General features: G+C 38.9%; 1 protein-coding gene across 3 annotated transcripts in view; it reads right to left on the bottom strand.

Moving 5' to 3' along the window:
• Nucleotides 1-23679, bottom strand: part of FTO (FTO alpha-ketoglutarate dependent dioxygenase) — a 373941-nt gene that overhangs the window by 349653 nt on the left and 609 nt on the right. The gene's annotated exons all lie outside the window — the stretch shown is intronic.

Below are 23679 nucleotides of genomic sequence, written 5' to 3'. Positions count from 1 at the left end.
AACGGATTCAACCTCTTGGCCCCGTGGAAAGCCAACTGAATATATTTAACCAAAAGGAAAACAGAAAGAGAGAGAGAGAAGGAAAGAAAGAAAAGAAAAGAAGAGGGAAAACTTCCCATCTCCTGATTGAAGAGATATTCAGCACTTGGATTTTTTTTATGCACATTTGATCGTGCTGTTGACAGCCTTGGAAGTTAAGTAATATGGACTGGTGCACAGAGGCTTGGAGCCTTGATGGAAACCAATGGCAGGCTCCTTTTGACAGCCCAATAATGACAAGCACATTGCAGGCCAATGCCCGTCATTCACCAACATCTCCAACCTGCTCCATCCGCTGCACAGCGACTAAGTGGAGGGTCAGAGGTTAAGCTCCAAGAAGCCAGCGATGAAGGGCAACTGTCATGCACCACTGCCTGTAGTGAAGCAGCGAGGAGTGGCTGTCTCCTCCAGAACATGCAAAACGTTCTCATTCTGTCCAGGCAGAGACACATCTGAAGGTCTTAAATGAGACCATTGCCAATTCATGAAGCTTCAACTGACAGCATGCCATTCAAGCTGTCTCCGAGTTGACTTTTTTTCCTATTGCAAATCACAAACGCATGCAAAGTATACAGTTAAGCATAACTCTTCAGTCGCGGCTTTAAGCATGCTATGCTTTTAGACACATACGTAGCCTCGGACACATACACATTCTCAGATCCTAAAAAAAGGAACAGGAACGCAAAATTAATGTACTCTCCTTTAGGGAGTTTCTAATAAAGTAAATAATTCAACATGGCTCAGAAGAACTCTGCTGTCGGTTTTCTAGAGAAAGTTCACAAATGTGTACAAAAAAAAATAATCTGAAAAAGGACTCATTTCATCTTAATATTAACATATCACTATGAGAGCATAAGAATATAACTATGTATGTAGAATTCTATTGAATGAATGCAATATAATTGTAAGTACTCCGTAAATTATTAATACATTTCAGAATTTTTTTACAAGAATATCATTCACAGATTATTCAGAGTTTACATCCGACACAAATATATCCTTCTATAATTCTAAATCTGAAATCTTGTTTTTTATGTAATGGAATTGCAGGATCCCACTCAGGTGTATCTATTAATATATATTAATAGAGATTTCGTCTTTACTGAGTAAAAAGAAATGTCTCGTCTTATTTAGAAGCCATGTGATTGTCACTAACAGGGCCTGGCTAGGATTAAGAATTAAGTTGGACAGGTCTTCTTATACCCTTTTCTCCAACAATAGGATTTCTATCCACAAATAGAGCCATAAGTGGCCCTCATCAGAGACAACCTTTAGTGGAATGAACTTGAAAATGAACCTTATATAAAGGTGTGGGGTCTACACCAACGACAGCACTAACGTCACTCTTTAAGCCCTGATCGCTATCGCCCACCCTGCCTTAAATAAGCCTGGGGAGAGGAGATAACCTACCAACGACAAGGAACAAAGCCAAAACACTCATCATGAAAGCCTGTACAGACTGAGGTCAACCAATTGCCCTATGCTGTAAGCAACGAGAACACAGCTAGTTTCTAACACAGAGATTCAGAAAACCAAAGACAAGTTATTTTAAGTAATGTATGAGCGCATATCAACCTCTATTCTCGAGCAAAACCAGAAATTATGGTGTATAAGCCCAGATTACTTACAGAGCTCTGACCAAGAGAGGTATTGCACACTGCAAATACTTATTTACATACTATTGGGAAAACTACTTGAGTAACACTGTTCAAAATAAAGTGAGCATTCCTGCAGCATAAGAGACTTGATGAGAATGTGAATATGAGATGACTTATCTTTCCTGAGGGATAATTTCAGGAGGAAAATTCCTTACTTCATATTCAGGCATATTTGGGGCATACAATCAAGAAAACTGAATTCAAATAGAGGAACTTCTTCCCCAAATCCATTTATGTTAGACCTGAGTTGCAAACCTCAAAGCTTAATGTGAACTGATACAGGGCAAATAAAAGAGAGCCTCCTTCAGACACCCCTAGAGTCCACCGATGGCACTCATATTCCTACAGGATAATACAGAGCAAAAATTGAAATGCCTTCGAAAACAGGTTAACTAATCAATTAGTCACAGTTGCATAAGGAGTAACAGAAGTAAACCAAGAATTTAGGAGAGGCAGATCCCAAGAAAAACTTCACATGGTTAAGTCCAATGGCCAAATTATTAAAATATCGGTATGATCTATACTGTAGGAAAAAGAGGGTGTGGGGCCTAAATCTGTTTCTTGTCAACCTCAGATTCCAAGAGCTAGGTTGAATCCCCTCCTCGAGCCTTCCTGCTCTAGGACTTTGCATGAAGGGGTCCCCACTTCATCCTTTCAAGCAGATGACAAAGAGGAGGAGAGGTTGGTTGGCTATCAGCCTATGGTCATAAAACCCATCCTTCATTTCCCCTCTTCAAAATATCTTGGGAGCTGGGGTGGTCTGGGGGTGAGGGGAGAGGTAGAGAATGGCAGTGGGTAGGAATAAGACAAGGGAGGTAGACACATTCACTCTGAGTTAGACTAAGCTGAGCAGGACCATTTTTCATTAACACTCAAAAGGAAGAGCTAGCCTCCATATCCAATCTCTCCAACCCGGGACATAGTAGATACTCAATAAATGCCTGAGGAATGCCCTGATCCATGAATTCCGCTGTACTCCTTATCAAACTTTCTCCTGGGTTGATGCACAATGGGAATGCACCAGAAAGGCGTTTCCTTGGAGAGAAATACATGTGACTCATATCCTCAAGAGATCAACTTTCTCCCATTCACTCACTATCACCCCCCCCACCTTTCCATATAACCAAAATTTCCCTACCTAAAAGATTCACCCACAAATATATTCAGCAAGAATTTTTTTAAAAATTGCTAAATTCAGTCCAAATTTTATTTCAGTCAAATCAGTCATTCTTGCTATTTCAATGGTTCTACCGCTCAGTGGAGATAAGAATTTCTACGGTAGGAGTTGGGACTGAGAATGTGGCCTCAACAGCTATATATCCTGGTAGCTGTTCCAGATAGTCCCATTAGACCGAGACAAAGGTTCTCTCTCCTAACATTAGACTTTTTTTTTAAGATTTTACTTATTTATTTATTTGAGCGTGAGAGAAACAGAGAGATAGTGACAGAGAACACAAGCAGGGCAGAGAGGGAGAAGCAGGTTCCCTGCTCCATCCCAAGACCCTGGGATCATGACCTGAGCCAAAGGCAGGCGCTTAACCAACTGAGCCACCCAGGCATCCCTACATTAGACTTTTTAATCTGACCCTCAGTGATATGACAACACAGTATCTAATTTCATCTTTCTTTTGTAAATGAAATCCAAAAGCTATATGCTTACTGTTCAAATAATTTTAGGAACATTGCTACATGCTCATGGTGGTGGAGGGTGGAGAACAGCTCCATGGAGGAACTCCTCTTCTCTACGTCTGATTCCATAAGGAGAGATGCCTCACTGAAGTGCTTAGAGATCATCAGCTTAGAAGTATGAGCTAACCCCAGGAAGTGCCCTGCTTTCCTTCTCGCGGCTGAACAAAAGCCAGACACACTCATTTTACCACATTCATTGTACACTGAGCTGCTCAGTGCAAGGAGTACCAGTTGCCTCCAGGTCATGAAATAATACTAAAAACTTTATAATCATTCATTGATTTAGTTTTCAGCATACTGTATCATTTGAATCCAATGGGAGCATAAAGAGCTATTTGTGAGGTCAACCACAGTACAGACAGATGCTGACATGCTATTGATGGCAAGGTGGAAAGAAATTGCTAAATACAGCAGATCAATACCTCGTTTCACTGTTACAGCCTTCTGCAGACATAAAATATATATCTTTACAGCTACAAAAATAATAATAATGAAAGTGGGAGATAAATGCTTCCCTCAAGGTAAACTATTTGATTAGCTAAGGGCAAAGGTGACAGCAGCAGTTACACTAAAGTAACTTTATAGTCTTAAATAAAAACAGGAGGAAGAGCAGTAGATGAAGGGACAAAATGAATCGGGACACATGGGTGATTCAGACACAACACTTTTAAAAAGCACAATGATAGGCAAAGGGCCACCAAAATCTAAGAGTTTCCATATGGTCTACAAACACAGTTTCCTGAAATCGATTTATCACAAGGTTATGCAAAATGTCTCTATACAAAATATTTTCGGTTGCTGATGGAAAACAAATAGAGTGTTGGAGGGACAAATAAATGCTCTATAAAGTGTGGGAGAAAAAAAAAAAAAACCCTTCCAATCTATACACACTTCCATTTCACAAGACATGCTGAGAGCCAACCATATCTTCAGCACCTTGCAAGATATAGAAGATAAATTTATCACACGGTTCTCAGCCAGAGGGAGCTTATCATCTTTCTAGGGAAAAGAGAATTACAGAAAATGCTAACAGATATAGCAATAATAAGATGCCATATTTAAAATGAGCAAACGTCAAGAGGTAGGGTGCCATGTACCAGTAAGTATACCATATGCACACTGACTGTTGTCACCATACATTGTGACATAGGAAATAAGGTCAGCAAGGAAAGAGATGAAAGAAATAATCCTCAAAAGCTTCATGAAAGAGGGGGAACCTGGCAATTCCTCAGGGATTGGTGGATCTAATAGGGTATCATCAAATTAGTTTTCACTTCTCTGAGGTTAAACTTGTTTTATAAATCCCTGTAGTTTGGCCTTAGAAACAATTCAACAGAATTTACCACCAATTATCTGAGATACGAAGTCTCGCAGGAATCTTTAAAAAACAGCCTAAAGGGAATCTTTGTTTTCAAAAAGTTACGCCCACTTCTTCCAGCTGCAATGAACTGCCAAAATGTGGGGGAGGAGGCCACGGGAGGGGTACCACATGCTCTACCAGACACCAAACACTGGAATGTCAGGGGTTATGTGAAGTCCTTCGATGAATGCTATTCTAAAAGAAAACGTTTCATAACCACACAAAAATCTACTATCGATCATTCTGCATTGGGATAGCATTTGGCAATTTAAAATCAACCTGTTAATCTAGGACTGACTTACCAGATGGCATTCATTTCCCCCAAAAACCTGGGCAGTCGTAAGTAAGAGACAATGACACACTATCACCCTCTGTAGCAATAAACAAAATCAGTTAAAAATAAAAATAAATCTCAGTGCAAGAGAAGCAGTGAAATTGCAATGTAAGTGTAACTGAAAGGGAAGAGATTAATCATGTATTTATTTTTCATCCAAATAAGAACTTAGAAGGAAAAAAAAACTGCTCTAAGACTTAACAAAAATAGAAAAGAATTTCTATCAACTTTATAATTTGCTATCAATTTATATAAATTACACTAGCTTTCCAGTGTTCATTTGGAGAAAAGAATACATTTCCAGCATTCCTCTGCAGAGAAAATGCAATTGAACCAAAAGGTTCACATCCTCAAGCAATGAACATCCATTTTACCATGTGGTGATGTAGCTGTCTAGGGCACCCCAAGTAAACGAGATGCTTTTTTTTAAAACATTCAATCAATAAATATTTACTGTATTATCTGTCAACAATGTCCTGTCCTAAATATTTCAGAGAATGTGTGTGTGTGTGTGTGTGTGTGTATGTGTTTAATAGTTTCTCCTCCAAAAATCTTGATACTTTATTGGGAAGTAGAGTCAGTAAAGTAGTGGATAAGATAAGAATCCTAAAAGTTTTCTATTTTAAATCATATTTATATCTACATAGCATTTTTAGGGTTGTGCTCAAGACTCTGCATGCACCAGAGTAAAAAGATAAAATATAATCTGTAGAACTAAGGAAGGGGGAGATATACTGAGTGGTAAGTGCTATAAAAACATGCACATATTGCTACAGGAACACAGAAAAAAATTATTTTTAGGATTTTGAAATGCTTCCCATATTTTAAAAAAAAGTTAATAAATTAACTAAGTATTTATCTCAAGCATTTAGTAAAATAAAAATTAGCTTAAGCAAAGCAGAAGGAAAAAATATTGAGGCAAAAATTAATAAATTAGCATAACAAATTCAAGAGACTGTTTTCAACAAAATGACCACAAATATAATCAAATTCTGAAGAGAATATATGAATACAGAAAGTTAAAATTTTAAAGGAGATACAAAAAATGAATATGGAATTTTTAAATTATAAAACTGCACAATTCTACCTTATAAGCCAGAAAATGTTATGCTCAGTGCCATTCCAGAACGTATGAAACTTCAATATCTGAGAAAACCTAATGACCAAAATTTACCCAAAAGGGGACAAAAAAAGAAAACTGTATATAAGACCAATAACTAGAAAATATATTTTAACAGTTATCCAAAAATTACCTTCCCCAACATCACATGAAAATTTTTACAAGTAATTTAATTCAAATGTCCAAGGGAAAAATAATTCTGATGCTTTCTAAAGGCTCCAGAGCACAGAAAGAGGAAAACGGTACAATTCATTTTTATGACACAGGCTTATCTATGATACCAAAACTTGCCAAAGAAAGCACAAAAAGAAAAGTTTCCCAACATTGTAACAGGGCAATATCTTCCCTCTACCATTAGCTTATCCTCATCACTCAGAAGAGCTTTATTAAATTTTATGAATTGTGACAATAACATGTATATTAAATATGCTTCACTTAAGAATCTGCTATATTCCCTGAGGGTACTACCATGCAGCATCCTTGATAATCACTGTTACAGAGCCATCTTGCTTTCCTAATTGAAATACTAAAAGGCTGAATTCAATAGTACGTTAAAAAGCCAATATAAGGTGATCAAGTAGAATCTATGCCAAGGAACCAGTACTAGAAACTATATTAATAGGCTATATTCTATCAGTAAAAGTAAACACATTTACCATCTAAATAAACATCAAAAACATATTCAACAAGAATTCAACCTCAGCCCCTAGTAAAAAAACATAAACTAAAAATCAAAGATTATTGCCAACAACTATCATTACACTTACTATAAGAATCCTAAAACATAACTAGTAAAGGTATGACTATCTTCTATTGCCTCTGTTTAGAAGTCTTAGACAATGCAATAACACAAGAAAAAAAAAGAGAGTATAACTACTTAAGGGGGAAAGACCAAATTATATTTGCAGATTGTTAAATTATCTACCTAGGATAAACCTGGAAAACCCAAGAAAATTGAACCAAAAAATATCATTCTAACTTGTAGCCTATTACAATAACAGCACACAAAATAAGCTTTCTCATACGCCACTTTAAAAATATAATTTAAAAATAACCCATTTGCAATAGTAGCCAAAAACAATAATCAAAAATGTAAAATATCTAGTAATTAACCCAAAAGGCAATAAAAAGTACTTAACTGAACAAAATTGCATAACATTTTGGGAACATAAAAGAGAGCTTAAATAAATGAAAAGACAAATAATGCTGCCGAATGAGAAAAAATTCTTACCATATTTCGGTTGTTCCCAAATTAAGTTATAAATTTAATTCAGTAACAATTAAAATACCAAAGAGTTGATGTACCCAGGAGACCTTGAATAATGATTTCTTAAGTTTAACTGGGAAAACTGTTGTTTTCCATACAAAAGAAGGGCCAAGAACTTCTGAAACAAAGAACTGTCATGGGGGTCTTGTATGCCTAAAATTGGAAGGTACCATAAAACTCTGGTACTTAAAATGGTGTATCAAGAACAAGAGTCAAAACAAAAGAAATAATAAAACAAAATAAAAACAAACAAAAAGGGGCGCCTGGATGGTTCAGCGGGTTAAGCCTCTGCCTTCAGCTCAGGTCATGATCTCAGGGTCCTGCGATCCAGCCCCTCTTTGGGCTCTCTGCTCAGTGGGGAGTCTGCTTCTTTCTCTCTCTCTCTCCCTGCCTCTCCGCCTACTTGTGATCTCTCTCTGTCAAATGAATATATAAAATCTTTAAATAAATAAATAAATAACAAAGCAGAATTGAGTACTCTGGCATTCAAACTAGTCAATTAATGCAGGGGGTAAACGGGGTAACCATATGGGAGGGAAAAGTTAGACATCCATTCCATTTCATATACCAGCTCAATTCTCAATGCATTGCAAGAATGATATGAAAATTTTAAAACACAATATAACTAGGACATACAAGTGACTAATCTGATAGGTGGGAAAAGGTTTCCCTAAAGGATGAAAAACTTGTGAATAACAAAAATTTAAAAATAAAAGGCAAGGATGTAATAAATACATATTCTTAGGCACTGCTTATTATAGTAGAAACTGGCATTCCCTCGCTGGGTGGTAATTTGACAATGCAAACCAAAACTCTTTATAAATGTTAACCTGACAATTTATCCTGTGGAAAATACTAGAGGTTCACACAAAGATTTGTGTCACTGAAAGATAATTTATAATAGCAGGGAAAAAAAGCCATAAGATTAAATACTAGATAATAAAAATCCATATGATGAAATACTGTACAGCTCTGTTTAAAATACCTTATATGAATACATATCATTAATATATTTCAGATAAAACTGGGCTCACAGAATATTTTATACACATAATAGTCACAATAATAATACAGTACTTTAACAATATACCAACATACAAATACAGTAGTTATCTCTGAAAAATTACAGGTTTCCCCCCCCTTCTTGGTATTTTTCTGTATTTTCAAATCTTTCTAATATAACAAACAATCACTTTTCAGGAAAAAAATATTTTAAATAATAAATGCTCAATTATCTTATACGCCATACATATTGTGGTCATACATTTTCAAAGCTATCTTTCATTAGCTGCATGTTAAAAATATTTTCATTACCTACAATCACATGTCTGGTACTAGTAACAGCTATTGCTTATAAAACAAATATATATGCCCAACTCTATTTTAAATACATATGTTAAATCATTTAATCCTGACAATTATTATTATTCCCATTTTACAGATGAAGTTGAAGCTGAAAGAGATGAGGTGACTTGCCCAAGACCGCTCTGCTAGTAAGTACAGAAGCTAAGGGGTAACAAGGCTGACTGGATCCAAAAATCCATACTCTTAACCACAACAGGCTACTGATAAACTATACTCTAAAGCAACAAGACTGATTTCTAATATAGATGTCGGAACATAAACAATCGAATGAGCACTATCCTCTTTTAAAGCAGTCTCCACGGGAAAGTACACACATATCCAAAAATGTGGTCACTGATCAAACCAGTTTTGGAAATCCTTCCTTTGACTGTCTCCAGGGGGCAGTAAACAAGGCTCCAGGGAGAAAAGAAGAGATTTCTTCCCTACAGCTAGGAATCATTCAGATGCAAGTCTTAAAGTGTGATGAAGCTGCAAAGTTCTGCTTTGGGTAACACCTCAAAAAAAATAAAAAATAAAATAAAATCGATGAGGCTGATTTTACTATTACACCCATAACTGGTATCCGCTCCCAGGAACTACAGTCACAAGTGAATTCCACCATTTGCTATTCATACGCCTATGGACCTACTGAGCAGAGGTCCTCAAAGACAAAAATTGTATCTTATTCATCCTTGAATCTCCAGCCTCTAACGCAATTCCTGTCACACAAGGAGTACTAATTAAGTATATTTGGAGAATGCCTTACGAATAAATGCTCTGAGCAGTGACAATATGGGAGAATATATACAACTATCGCCTAGAGGGGATCTGAGTCTGTATACAGATAGACACAGAAAGTAGGCAGCAGCTATACTGGCAAAAGATGGGAATTGTAGGGAGTAATTCCTATAATCCCAACCGTTAGGGAAGGCAGAACTCCGTTTTGAACAGGTCTTCTTCTAACAGTTCCTAGCTGCAGTCATTTCACAAAACACAAGGAGGAGGAGAAGATCTGCCTCATTGTCTAAAAAGCAATCTCCTGAACCAAGGATGCAGAAATAACCATAAACTTTCTCGGACAACGATGCAAAAACACATCTGCTACACAGAAGACACCAGGATGCATCTTGCCTATGGGTTCAATCGACAAAGCACAACGTGGGGCCTGAAATATAAATCAAAGAACCTTCCGTCCCTGGTACTTATTGACATTTGCTACCTGCAAATTTCTGATATGTGCAAGATGGGCCTATTTTTATTTACAGCACAAACCGCAGACCGAATGTAAAACAAGATGCTTAATAAATCCAGAGGAACATAAAATACCAGCATAACTCAGACAGCAAGACACACACTCACTCCTTAATTAAGTGGGTGATGTTCTGTTTAAAACAAAAAGACAACCCTGGGCTATAGCTAAGATTAAGCACTCAGTGTTGCGAGGGAAACGCCAACCATTTCCAGGGCAAGGGCTTTAAATCATGAAAAATAAACCATCTAATAGTCTGTATTCAATAGTAAGTAGACAGTCAGGACACAGACTGATTTGGATTAACACATTTTCAGTTATAACAAGTAATTTTACAGAGGATTAGTATCTTGATGGTCTGATCAATACGAGGCACTGCTGCTATTACAGATGAAGAGAAAATTGCCCCTCTGGTAATAAAGTGTGCGTGTCTTCGTTCTCCTTCATTTGCTGAGTCCATTACTGTAATGGTTCCAGCATTAACAGCTGGGGCAATTTAAGCAGCAGGGGTCTGATGAATTTAAAAGCTGGGCACACTGGCCACTCATGCTTTCCTCCCTCACCGTCTGCATATGCAACCGCCCCTGCCTGGCTGCTTCCACGGCCAGGATGAGGTTTTAGGAGAACAATGACTCCGATTTCCCAATTATTGTCTCATTAATAGTGCTAGCAGTCAATAATGTGACTAGAGCAAAAAGGGCTTGGCAGCACCTTGGCTGCTGAGTCTGCAAAAACAAACCACCAAAAGAATTTTTTTTAAATTTTTAATTAAAAAAAAAATTAATTGCACACTATTTACCTAAATAACAAAATTGACAGGACAACAGGCTAGGGAATGTTTGCATTCGTTTGTCCAGTACTATTCTCAAGAAAAAACAAAACAAAACCGGACCAGAATGTTCGTGCTGATGGTGAGGGGTCTGGTGGGGGGGGGGCGTTTCATCCACAAAATGTTCCATTTTCTGTCTTCCAAAAAAAATGGCCAACTGGAAAACACTGAGATAATGGACTGCTGTGCATAGAAACAGAAAATCCATATTTATACAGCTTTGAGACTTTAATCACGTCCAATTCAGCAGCGTGAGTTAAGGTGGCCACATCAGCCCATTTTATATGATTATTAGAGAAATGATGGCCCTTGAGGCTCAGCCTTGAATGCTCCAGTCACTAAATGAAGGTGCCAAAGGGCACTCAGGACTCGTGCAGAAATCAGAGCGCAGAATTTTCTGAACGCCAACGATTATGAAAACACCCATGCCCTGACAACACACCACCTCAGACCAGATGTAACAGAATGTGGTCCTTCAGACTGAGTTTTCTACTTGGTTCCTACCACCCGTAAAGGTCTCGACTGTCACTTAGCCATATGGCCCTTCTTTAATAGCAAGGCAAGCATGGTTACTTTGCAAGCGTGCCCTTTCCAAAACTACAGAGCAAATAAATGATGTGCGTGACAACAGGACAGATGCTCGTAGCATAAATAGAAATGCAAGCCTATAGCACCTAGTCAAGGGTCAGCTTTCAAACAAGCACTGGCTTTGCAGACAAACACGATGCCAAGGACAAAGGTTTGGAAACAAGCTCCTGCCAATGCAAGTCTTCATCTCCTGAACATTTCCTGACCCAACTCAACAGCCCCCAAGATTCCTCCAGGCTTGCACTGGAAAAATCCACTGGTGAGACAGATTTGTAAAATAATACAAGACCAGTGCATAACAGAAGGTCAAGTGAATGTGGTTAGCAGAACTTTAAATCCACCTCTGAACTGTAACTTTCTTTAAAGTTCCAAAAGTACCATCTCAACTATAAAGTTCTTGTCTCCTAGAGGTTAGAAAGTCACACTTTAAATATAACTTTATCAAGAAATCTACCCTAATATACTAACAACTTAAAAACATACTAACCCTCGAGGGTAAACTAGCATCTTAAATTTGAAAGTGAGCACTAGAAAACCATTGGGGGCAGTTGCTAAGCATGTGCTGAAAATAATCCTGTTTCTCAAAATTAATACCTGTACCTACACTTATGTCAAGTAATTTAAAATTCATAAAGTATTTAACCCTTTTCCATTATTTCTTTCAGGTTCTGTTTCAGGTCTCACTGATGAAAAGCCTAATGACCAACAACAGGTGATGCTTTGGGGAATTCATTCATTCATTCGATGAATATGTATGGAATACTTACTATGTTAAGTGCCAGGGATAGAATGGGGAAATAACAAAACTAACCAGACAGGGTCTCTAGTTTCCTGAGGCATCAGTGTAAACACCAAAAACCACACTGCCAAACTTAGCCCCAGTGAAATCCAATTGGCAGCCAGCGAGCCAAAATGATCATTGTTAAGGGTCGCACATAACCCGGATCAGACACTGGAGGCTCTCAACCATTCAATCTTTCTTTAACAGATACCTACGAATGTCTCCTGTGTGTAAGACCCTGTGGTAGGGTATACAGAAGAGACAGAAGGATGAATCACACACCAGTGCTGTCTTCAAAGAAGCTAATGGTTGTTTAAAGTGTCTAAGACTTTTCTCAAATGGCAAATTTAGTCTTCAAAACCAACGCTGATATGGTTAAGAAACAGACCTGGAAATAATACAAAGTAATATGAATTCACAGTGACTCAATGGTTTAGCTAGTTGACTTTCCAAGGAAGGTATACAAAGTGGTTCGGAAGCCATGCACAAATAAGCGAACCCTTCTATCCAAAGAAGGCAATCAAAACTACAAAACGGTGATTGAAAGTTGACCCACACACTGGAAGAGAGAGCAAGCAAAAAAATAAAGACTTTTGTAGAAAAAAAAAAATCACAGAGTAGAATCTGCCAGGAGAAGTTTTAATTTTTTAAGTCCCCCGGTCATTGGCCTCTATCAAAAATGTTCTACATTTGGTTTCTTAAGTTAGCAACTCATAGACTGGCAAAATAAACCAACGCTGAACTGGAAAATAAATAAATAAATAAATAAATAAATCTAAGTAAAAAGACCTAATAAGTACATACATAAACAACAAACTTTCTTTTATTCAGTTATTATATTTACATCTCATTAGACCATATAACTTAAGGTATATCTTATTAAATGATATTAAGACAACTGCCACCAAAAACAGACTTTTTTAATGATATTTATTTGAAACAACAAGTTTATTCTGGATATATTCCTTCACTGATACAAATGTACATTACTTAAAATTATTATGTTCCTATTAAATGCATATAATAGTCTCAGTAACAAATCTAAACTGTTCCATTTTCAGTATTTTTTTAAAAAGATGATCTTACCCAAGACAACATAAGAACCCTTGAAACTAGCTTGGATTTCAACATCTACATCTTTTCGCTCCCTGACTAAAGAATGGTTCTAACACCCTACCGAAATAACAACAGCATTTTTCACAGAACTAGAACAAAGAATCCTAAAATTTTTATGGAAACAAACAGAAAAAAAAAAAAAAAACAACCTCCAAATAGCCAAAGCAATTTTCTTCTAAGATTTATTCATTTATTTGGGGGAAAGGGAAGGGCAGAGGGAGGGAGAATCCCAAGGAGACTGTGCACTGAGCATGGAGCCCAATATGGGGCTTGATCTCAAGAGCCAGAGACCCCAACCAGAGCCAAAACCAAGAACTGGACACTCAACCAACTCTGCCACTCGGGGGCCCCTCAGGTGCCCCTCAAAGCACTCTTGAAAAAGAAAAAGCTGGGCTTATCACAATTCCAGATTTCAAGTCATACTGCAAAGCTGTACTTACCAAAAACACTATGGCACTGGCACAAAAACAGACATATAGATCAATGGAACAGAATAGAAAGCCCAGAAATAAACCCACGATTATATGGTGAATTAATCTTTGACGAAGGAGGCAAGATAATGCAATGGGAAAAAAGACAGTCTCTTCAACAAATGGTGTTGGGAAAACTGGACGGCAACATGCAAAAGAATGAACTGGACCACTTTCTTACACCAAACACAAAATTAAATTCAAAAGGGATTAAAGACCTAAATGTGAGACCTGAAACCATAATAATCCTAGAAGAGAGCATAGGCAGTAATCTCTTTGACAGGGTCATAACAACTTCCTTTTAGATGTGTCTCCTGAGGCAAGGGAAACAAAAGCAAACATAAACTATTGGGACTACATCAAGAAAAAAAGCTTCTGCACAGCAATGGAAACAATCGAAGGAACTAAACGATAGCCAGGACATCAGGGTGGCTCAGTGTGTTAAGCATATGACTCTGCTCAGGTCATGACCCCAGGGTCCTGGGATCGAGTCCTGCATTGGGCTCCTTGCTCAGCAGAGAGCCTGCTTTTCCCTCTGCCTGCTGCTCTCCCTGGTTGTCCTTTCACACTCTCTCGCTCTCTCTGGCAAATTTAATAAGTAAATAAAACCTTTGGAGAAAAAAAAACCTAAAAACTAAAAGACAACCTACTGAATGGAAGAAGATGTCTACAAATAACATAACCACTAAAGGGTTAGTACCCAATATACATAAAAAAACTTTTAAAACTCGACACCCAAAAAACAAATAATCCAATTAAAAAATGGGTGGAAGATATGACAGACGTTTCTCCAAAGAAGACATCCAGATGGCCAACAGACACATGAAAAGATGTTCGACATCACTGATCATCAGGGAAACGCAAAGCAAAACTACAATGAGATATTACCTCACACCTGCCAGAATGGCTAAAATCAACAACACAAGAAACAAGTGTTGACAAGAATGTGGGAAAAAAAAAACCCTCTTGCACTGCTGGTGGGAATACAAGCTGGTACAGCCACTATGGAAAGCAATATGGAGATTCCTCAAAAAATTAAAATTAGAACTATCCTATGAGCCAATAATCACACTACTGGACAGTTACCCAAAAAATACAAAAACACTAATTCACGATATATGCACCATGTATGTACATGTTTACACGGTATTTACAGCACCATCAATAGCCAAATTATGGAAACAGCCCAAGTGCCCACAGATAAATGGATAAAGAAGATGTGGTAGAGGAGCACTTGGCTGGCTCAGTCAGAATAGCATGAAATTCTTAATCTCCAGGTCACAAGTTCAAGCCCCACACTGGGCATGGAGGTTACTCCAAAAAAAAAAAAAAAAAAAAAAAAAAAAAGATGTGGTGTAGCTATACAATGGAATGTTATTCAGCCAGTAAAAAGAGCAAAATCTTGCCATTTGCAACAACATGGATGAGCTAGAGAGTGTAATGCTAAGCAGAACATAAGTCAGTCGGAAAAAAAAAATACTGTATGATTTCACTCATGTGTGGAATTTAACAAAACAAAAGAAAAAAGGGGAAAAAAACCAGACAAACCATAAAACAGACTCTGAAGTACCGAGAACAAACAGATGGTTACCAGAGGGGAAGTTGGGGGTGCGGGGGTAAAACAGGTAAAGGGGATTAAGAGCACATTTATCATAATATACAGAATTACTGAATTACAGGGCACCTGGGTAGCTCAGTGGGTTAAAGCCTCTGCCTTCGGCTCAGGTCATGATCCCAGAGTCCTGAAATCAAGCTCTCGGCTCAGAGGGAGCCTGCTTCCTCCTCCTCTCTCTGCCTGCTTCTCTGCCTATAAATAAATAAAATCTTTAAAAAAAAAAACAAGAATTACTGAATTACTACACTGCACACCTGAAACTAATATAACACTGTGTTAACCAAACTGGAATTAGTAAAAAGAACAGGTCTAATATTTCTGAACAACTTCTAAAGGAGTCTCAGGTCTCTCATAAGGATACATCCTGGGAAGTCTACCATGCTGAAGCTGCTCATGGGGGACCTGGCACCTGTTCGGGGCATCAGACATGCTCACAGGAATCTGAAGATTGGCTACTTCAGCCAGCACCATGTGGAGCAGCTGGACCTGAATGTCAGCACAGTGGAACTGCTGGCCCGCAGGTTTCCCGGGCGGCCTGAGGAGGAGTATCGTCACCAGCTCAGCCGGTATGGCATCTCTGGAGAACTGGCTGTGCGCCCTGTTGCCAGCTTGTCCGGAGGCCAGAAGAGCCGGGTAGCTTTGCTCAGATGACCATGCCCTGCCCCATATCTTGGGAATTCCATGACCCCAAGATGAGGTTAAACAATCTTGGAAGGAATTCCAATGACGTCCATAGGACCGTACACGCTCCTTGCTCCATGATAAAACTTACCACTCTACTGTTTCCTTTCATGGAAAGGCAGTCAGTTCCAAGGAACTAAATCTGCCATATTTTTCCGCCTGCCCCTAGTCCCCTGTATGCTACCTGGCACTTAACCAGATTTCTGATCTGAACCACAGAACACAGAAAATAGGCATTCAAACCACTGAACCACTGAATGAATAGTCATTCAAAATGGTTTGAATGACTATTTTCTCAGTTCTCCCAAGAGCAGTACATAGTTTATACCATTTGGGATGCACAGAAGTCAGTAGAACCCCGAGTTGAGAAAATCTGTCCAGTTGGACAGCTGATGTCCATGTACCAAAGGAATATCCTGAACATAGCCTAAAATATCTACAGGGATCAGATAGGTGGTAACTTTGGTGCCGATGACATGATGGTGGTAACAACTACTTTTATTTTTAATATGGGCCATGAATGTTCTAGATGCTTTCCATATATTTCACTTAATCCTCAAATGAGCCTAAATATCACAATTTTATAGGTGAAGAACATAAGGTTCGGGGCAATGAAGCCGCTTGCCCCAAACACTGACGGAGCAGGACTTGAATGCAAGGTACTAGCTCACAAGCCCCATACTCTGACCTGCTAAGGGGCAAAGCTGGAGAGTGGCAAATGGAAAGTCCATTTCCCCCTCTCAAGGGGCAGCCACTCTTCGGCTCCAGTGAGTGCAGGACAAGCCCAGTGTTGCCAGAGTCTCGTTTTACCAGAAAGCTAGACAGATTTTTATCTCCACTCTGTATCAGAAAATAATTCAGAAAACTCTCAAACATAGTTTGGGCCAAGGAAAACACATCTACAGGCAGGACGAATATGTGAGTTGTAAATGTGTGATCTCTAATCTAGCCCCGTGTTTCTGCAAAAATATACATGCCAGAAATGCATAATGTGATTCTTCTCATCAGGAAGTATCAAGACAAATAAGAATACTGGGAGAGCATACAGAACAAACAACCTATACTCATCCCAAATGTCAACAATGCCTTATTCATCCCAAATGTCAATGTCATGAAAGAAAGCATAAGGAACCAAATTAAGTAGACCAGATTAAAGGAGGTTAAAAGATACCAAACACATGACAATTACAGGTGATGTGTGGTCCTAGAATTGAACCTGGGCTAAGGGGGGGAGAAAAAAGCTATAAAAGATATCCTTAGGGCAATTAGCAAAATTTACATATGGACTTTGGAATAAGAGTATTTTATCAATGTTATTTTTTTTGAACATGACAACTGACTGTGTTTCTATACAACAAAGTGTCCTTGTTCTTAGGAAATAAATACTGAAGTATTCAGGAGTAAAAGAACATTAAGGTGTCTCCAACTTCCTCTGTAATGGTTCATTGAAAAAATAAAAGGGGCGCCTGGGTGGCTCAGTGAGTTTAGCCTCTGCCTTCAGCTCAGGTCATGACCCCAGGGTCCTGGGATCGAGCCCCCACATCGGGGGCTCTTTGCTCTGTGGGGAGCTTGTTTCTCCCTCTCCCTCTGCCACTTCCTGGTTCATGCTCACTCGCTCTCAAATAAATAAAATCTCTAAAAACAATAGTAATAATAATAATGGTTCATGTGTGGATATATAGGAAGAGAGAAAGCAAAAAAACAAATGTGGCAATGTGTTAACAAGTTGTGCACCTGCACGGTAGGCCTGTGAGGGCTCTCTGTGCTACTCTTGCTGCTCTTTTATGAATTTTAAATTATTTTCAAACAACAAACGAGGTCATCTGTGAAAAGCAAAAACATGGGGGCAACCCTGTATCAGTAGAGGGCCCTTCGGACAACAGCACAAATTCCAAGCTGTAAATACTGTGTCCCTGGTAGGGGCCAAACCTCATCACACTGGATCCTCACAGGAATGCACACTAGAAGCCTCGCTTGACGCCATTTTCTGGCTGGAGAAACTGAAGCATGGGCTGCCAACCGTCCATCCCAACGGCAAGGAAATTTTAAAGGCCATGGTTCCCACTGGGGCCACCAAATACTGATCGGGACCATGCTACTGTATGTCTTACAAGAAAAACTCATTTTAAAAATGCATGAATATGCTTTGGTGCATTCCTAGGCTTTAACACAGATTAAATAAACGTGATCTGGAAAAGCTAGATAATATTTAGTTCAGCCTTTGCATTCACCCACCGGACTTGGATGCTGTATAAAAATCTACAGCCTAAGCAATCACAAGAAAAAAAACCACAATCTAAGTTATTTCAAAGAGAAAAGAAAAACCAAAAGTAATATTTACCCATTATGGGGATGATCGAGTTTAATTTAAAAAGCAAACAAGAAATCTTTGTGACCTTGGGATAGGTAACGATTTCACAGATAGAACACAAAAAGCATTAATCATAAAAAGCAATATCAATAAATTAGACCTTTATCAAAATTAAGTACTTTTGCTCTTCAAAAAACCATTTAGCAAACTAAAAGACTGGAAAACTATGTTCACAGTACATACCATCGACAAAGAACTGACACTTAGAAAATACAAACAACTCATAACACTTACTATTAAGAAGAAAACCAGCTCAAAAGATGGGCAGAAGATTTGTACAGACACCTCACAAAAACAAATAGATACATGGTCAATAAACACAAGACAAACTCACCATCATTACACGTTAGGGAAATAAAAATCAAAGCCACAAGGAGCGCCCCCTGGGTTGGTTAAGCACCTGCCTTCTGCTCTGGTCATGATCCCAGGGTCCTAAGATGGAGCTCAGTGTCTGGCTCTCTGCTCAGCAGGCAGCCTACTTCTCCCTCTCCCTCAGCCCTCCCGCTCTCTCCCCGCTCATGCTCTCTCTCACATACTCACTTTATCCCAAATAAATAAAATCTTTAAAAAAAAAATTTTAAAGCCACTATGAGATATACTTCACACCGTCGAAGATGGCTAAAATCTAAAAGATAGTAACAGGAGATGACACGTATGTGAAGAAATTGAAACCCTGGGGCGCCTGGGTGGCTCAGTGGGTTAAGCCTCTGCCTTCGGTTCAGGTCATGATCTCAGGATCCTGGGATCCAGCCCCACATCAGGCTCTCTGCTCAGCAAGGAGCCTGCTTCCCACCACCCCACCGCTCCCTGGCCTGCCTTTCTGTCTACTTGTGATCTCTGTCTCTGTGTCAAATAAATAAATAAAATCTTAAAAAAAAAAAAAAAAGACAGAAAGAAATTGGAACCCTCAAGCATTGCTGGTGGAAACAAAATGGCGCACCCACACTGGAAAACAATGTCTTAGTCCATTCTTAACAAAATACCACAGACTATGTGGCTTATAAACAGCAGAAATGTGTTACTCATAGTTCTGAAGGCTGGAAGTCCAAGAAATTGGTACCAGCATGGTCGGGTTCTAGGGAGGATTCTCTTCCACGCTAAAGACTCCAAACTTCTGTGTCCTCGCATAAGAGATGCAGAAGAGATGAGAAGCTCTCTCAGGCCTTTTTCATAAAGGCCCTAATCCCATTCCTAATCACCTAATCACTTCCAAAAGGCCCTACCTCCCAATACCATGACCTTGGGGATTAGGGTTTCAACAGAAAAATCTGGGAAGGACTCAAACCTTCAGACCAAAGAAACAGTACAGCAGTCTCTTAAAATGTTAAATACAGGGGCACCTGGGTGGCCTAGTGGGTTAGGCCTCTGCCTTCGGCTCAGGTCATGACCTCAGGGTCCTAGGATTGAGCCCAGCATGGAGCCCCACATCGGGCTCTGCTCAGCGGGGAGCCTGCATCCCCCTCTCTCTCTGCCTGCCTCTCTGCCTACTTGTGATCTCTGTCTGTCAAATAAATAAAATCTTTAAAAAAAAAAAAAAAAAAGGTTAAATACAGATTTACCACATGACCAGCAATTCCACTCCTCGGCCTCTACCCAAGAGAAAGGAAAATACGTGTCCATACGAAAAGGAGAATATGAATGTTCACAGCAGCATTTTTAATAATAGCCAAAAAGTATAAAAAACCCATATATCCATCAATTGGTGAATGGATTAAATAAAAGATGGTATATTCATACATTGGAATATGATACTATTTAATAATAAACACAAAAGATCAACATATTGTCTGACTCCATTTACATAAAATCTCCAGAAAAGGCAACTTTGGAGAACAGAGAATGATCTGTGGCTGCCTAGGGACAAGAGGTGGAATGGAGAATAGCCTACAAAGGAATATACATCGTCTTTGGGAGATGATGGAAATGTTCCAAAATGAAATTATGGTGATTATTGCACAACTCTGTGAATATTTCAGAAATCACTGAATTGTACCCTTAAAAGAGGTGTGTTTTATAGTGCATAAGTTATACGTCCAAAGCTTTTTAAAAAAAATACTCAGCTTCATTAGTCGTCACTGAGATGCAAATTAAAGCCACGAGGAGATACCACTACATAGCCACTAGAATGGCTAAAATTTTAAAGACTGACAATACTAAATATCAGTGGGGACATGGAACAACTAGAATTCTCATACACAGCTGTGGAAGATATAAAATGGTGTACTGGGTATGAATAACATCCCCCGAGATGATATGTCCAATCTTAACCCATGGTTGTTGTAAATGTGATCTTATTTGGAAAAAGGGTCTTTGTAGATGTAATTACACTGAGCATCCTGAGATTAAGATCATCCTGGATTTAGGGTAAGCCCTAAATATAACGACCAGTGTCTTTACTAGAGAAAGGAGAGGGAAATTTGACACATACACACAAAACACTGAGAAGGTGGCCGTGGGAACACAGAAGCCAACTGGTTTGCTGCCCAAACCAAGAAGTCACCAGAAGCTAAAAGAAGCAAGGAAGGATTCTCCCCCTAGAGCCTGCAGAGAGACCATGACCTGTGAAACCCTTGCGTCCAGACTTACCTTTAGAACTAAGAGAGAATAAATGTCTGTTGTTTTAAGACACCAAGTTCATGGGAACTTGCTCAGGCAGCCCTAGGAAACTAATGCAAGTGGCAGAATCACTTTGGCAGTTTCTGACATAGAACTGAGCAATTGGATTCCTGAGTGCTTATCCGAGAGAAACAAAGACAAAGACTTATACGTGAATGGTCATAGCAGCTTTTTTACATAATCAGCCCCAAACCAGAAACAATCCAAATGTACTTCAGCAACAGGTGAATGAATTAACAATATGTGGTAAAACCATACAGTAAATCATCATTCATCAATAAAAAGGAAAGAACTACTGATACACAGAACAACATGAATGAATCTCAAAAATCTCAAAAATGCTGAGTGGAAGTAGACAGACTCAACAGTACACACAGTTTGTTTCCATTATATGAAATCCTAGAAAATACAGACTCGTCTACAGTAACAGAAAACATTATTGATGGCTGCTTCGGAGCCAAGGTGGGGGAGACACTGACCGCAAATCAAGATGAAATTTCTAGAAGGGATTGAGAGGTTCTCTATGTCAACTATGATGGTGGTGTCACAAGTGTATACACCTGTCACAACTTGTCAAACTGTACACTATAAATGTGTGCAAATTATTGTACATAAATTATTCCTCAATAAAGTCAATTAGAAAATAAGAAAGTTCATGAATAACTGACCATTTTCTGTTTAACCTTTAAAACTTAATTGCCTATACTTTGTTCTAACCAGTAACATGTTCATATGCAAATTTAAATAAGTATCAAAGGAATTCTTTAAAGTAAAGAGGAAGATAACTTGCTCTACCAATTCAATGTGTTTCACATGTTGAAAGTGGAAAAAAGCTTTAAGTCAGAAGACCTAGTTCTGAGTCCTAGTTCCACACAGCAACTAAGTGGCCTTGGGCAAGTCATGATTTCCTCAAGCCTTGGTTTCCACTCCATAAATGTGATGACATTCTATCTCACAGGCAAAGGGTAAGGTTGCAGTAGAGTAAAAGCTCCTTTGCACAGGGATTCTATCTTAGTTTAAGTCATAATTCCAGTGTCTAGCAAATAATAGATGCTCAATAAATCAACAGAATGAGTAACATAAACATAAAGCTAAAACATACACAATGCCATTGGCTGACATTCATCTCTTTCTCAGCACTGTTGTAGACTAATTCAGAAGGATCCTCTCCTCTCTGAATCCGTCTTTAATATACTGTCCATACCACAGGCAGACTCTAGCATGAAAACTTCAGGTCCCTGGTGAAACCTCGTTATAACTCGGGTCATTATAGGACAGATTTTGTATATGTATTTTTTTAAGATTTCATGTATTTATTTGAGAGAGAGTGAGAGCAAGCAAGATCACAGAAAAAGAGGGAGAAGCAGACTCACAACTGAACAGAGCCTGATGCAGGGATCGATCCCAGGACCCCAACACCATGACCCGAGCTAAAGGCAGATGCTTAACCAACTGTGCCCACCCACAGACACCCCCAGATTTTATATTTTAAATCCACAGAAGTACTGCCCGAAGACAAACTCACTTGCACGATTCTAAATTCTACAAGCGCAAGAACTGTGTCTGTTTTAGTTCCCATTGGTCCTTACTTCTAATATTTGCCTAATATAGAGTAGACAATACAGCAGCACGGGTAAAGGCTATGTAACCAGATAAGGCAGGAAAGAGGGCCTTTTAAGAAGGACAAAGTGGCTGACGGGTAGAGAGCAGGGAAAGTGTCATGTCTCATGAGGCTGTAGGAACACGCAGGGTCCAAACCATGCAAGACATTGCAGGCCATGTGAAGTCTTCTCTTTCTCGGAAGAGCAACAGAACATCATGGAAGATTTTTAAACAGGTGGTTGGCGGGGGAGGGGGGGCGGACATCATTAGATTTGCACTTTGAAAAGACCACTCTCCATAGTGTGCAAGGGACTGGTTGTGTGGAAGAAAGAGGACAAGGGAGTTGTTAGGGTGAAGAATAAGAGTGGACCAATACAGAGACTATTGCAACATCCATTAAAGAGATAATGGAAACTTGGTCCAAGGTGGTGGAGACAGAAAAAATGGACATGTCACAGACATGTGTAAACAAACCAACAGAACTTGATTTGGGAAGTGAGAGGAAAACACTCAATTCTTCTGAACCTTAAGTCTTCAGCTGTAAAACAGGACTGTTATTACCCCATCTGCATAATATCTATCTGCTATGGTAACAACATGAAATACTATAAATTTTACCAACTTAATGTAGATCCTGAGATGTAATAAATGCTTTAAAAAAAAAAAAAAAAAGGAAGTCACCGTAGATCTTATTATTGCCACCTATGCAACAGCAACTATCAGAAGCGAAACTCCAAAGGTGGAAAACGGGATTGTAGTTAGATTCATCTCCTCTGTGCTGAAGACACAGATCACAACAGGCAGCCACTGAGACAACTGTTCCCAATAAACACATCTGACCGCACAGATACTTCATCTGAACTAATCTCAGTCCTAGGAAACCCTTACTAAGAGAAAGAACATCTGTGATGATCACAGTCCGGTAAACTGAGGCATCAGGGTAGCTACTA

Source organism: Mustela putorius, unplaced genomic scaffold, assembly GCF_011764305.1.
Source record: "Mustela putorius furo isolate JIRA1106 unplaced genomic scaffold, ASM1176430v1.1 tig00000174_pilon_pilon_pilon, whole genome shotgun sequence".
NCBI classification, from domain to species: domain Eukaryota; kingdom Metazoa; phylum Chordata; class Mammalia; order Carnivora; family Mustelidae; genus Mustela; species Mustela putorius.
The sequence above is the reverse complement of the archived record's forward strand: the minus strand, read 5'-3'. Positions and strand labels throughout refer to the sequence as shown.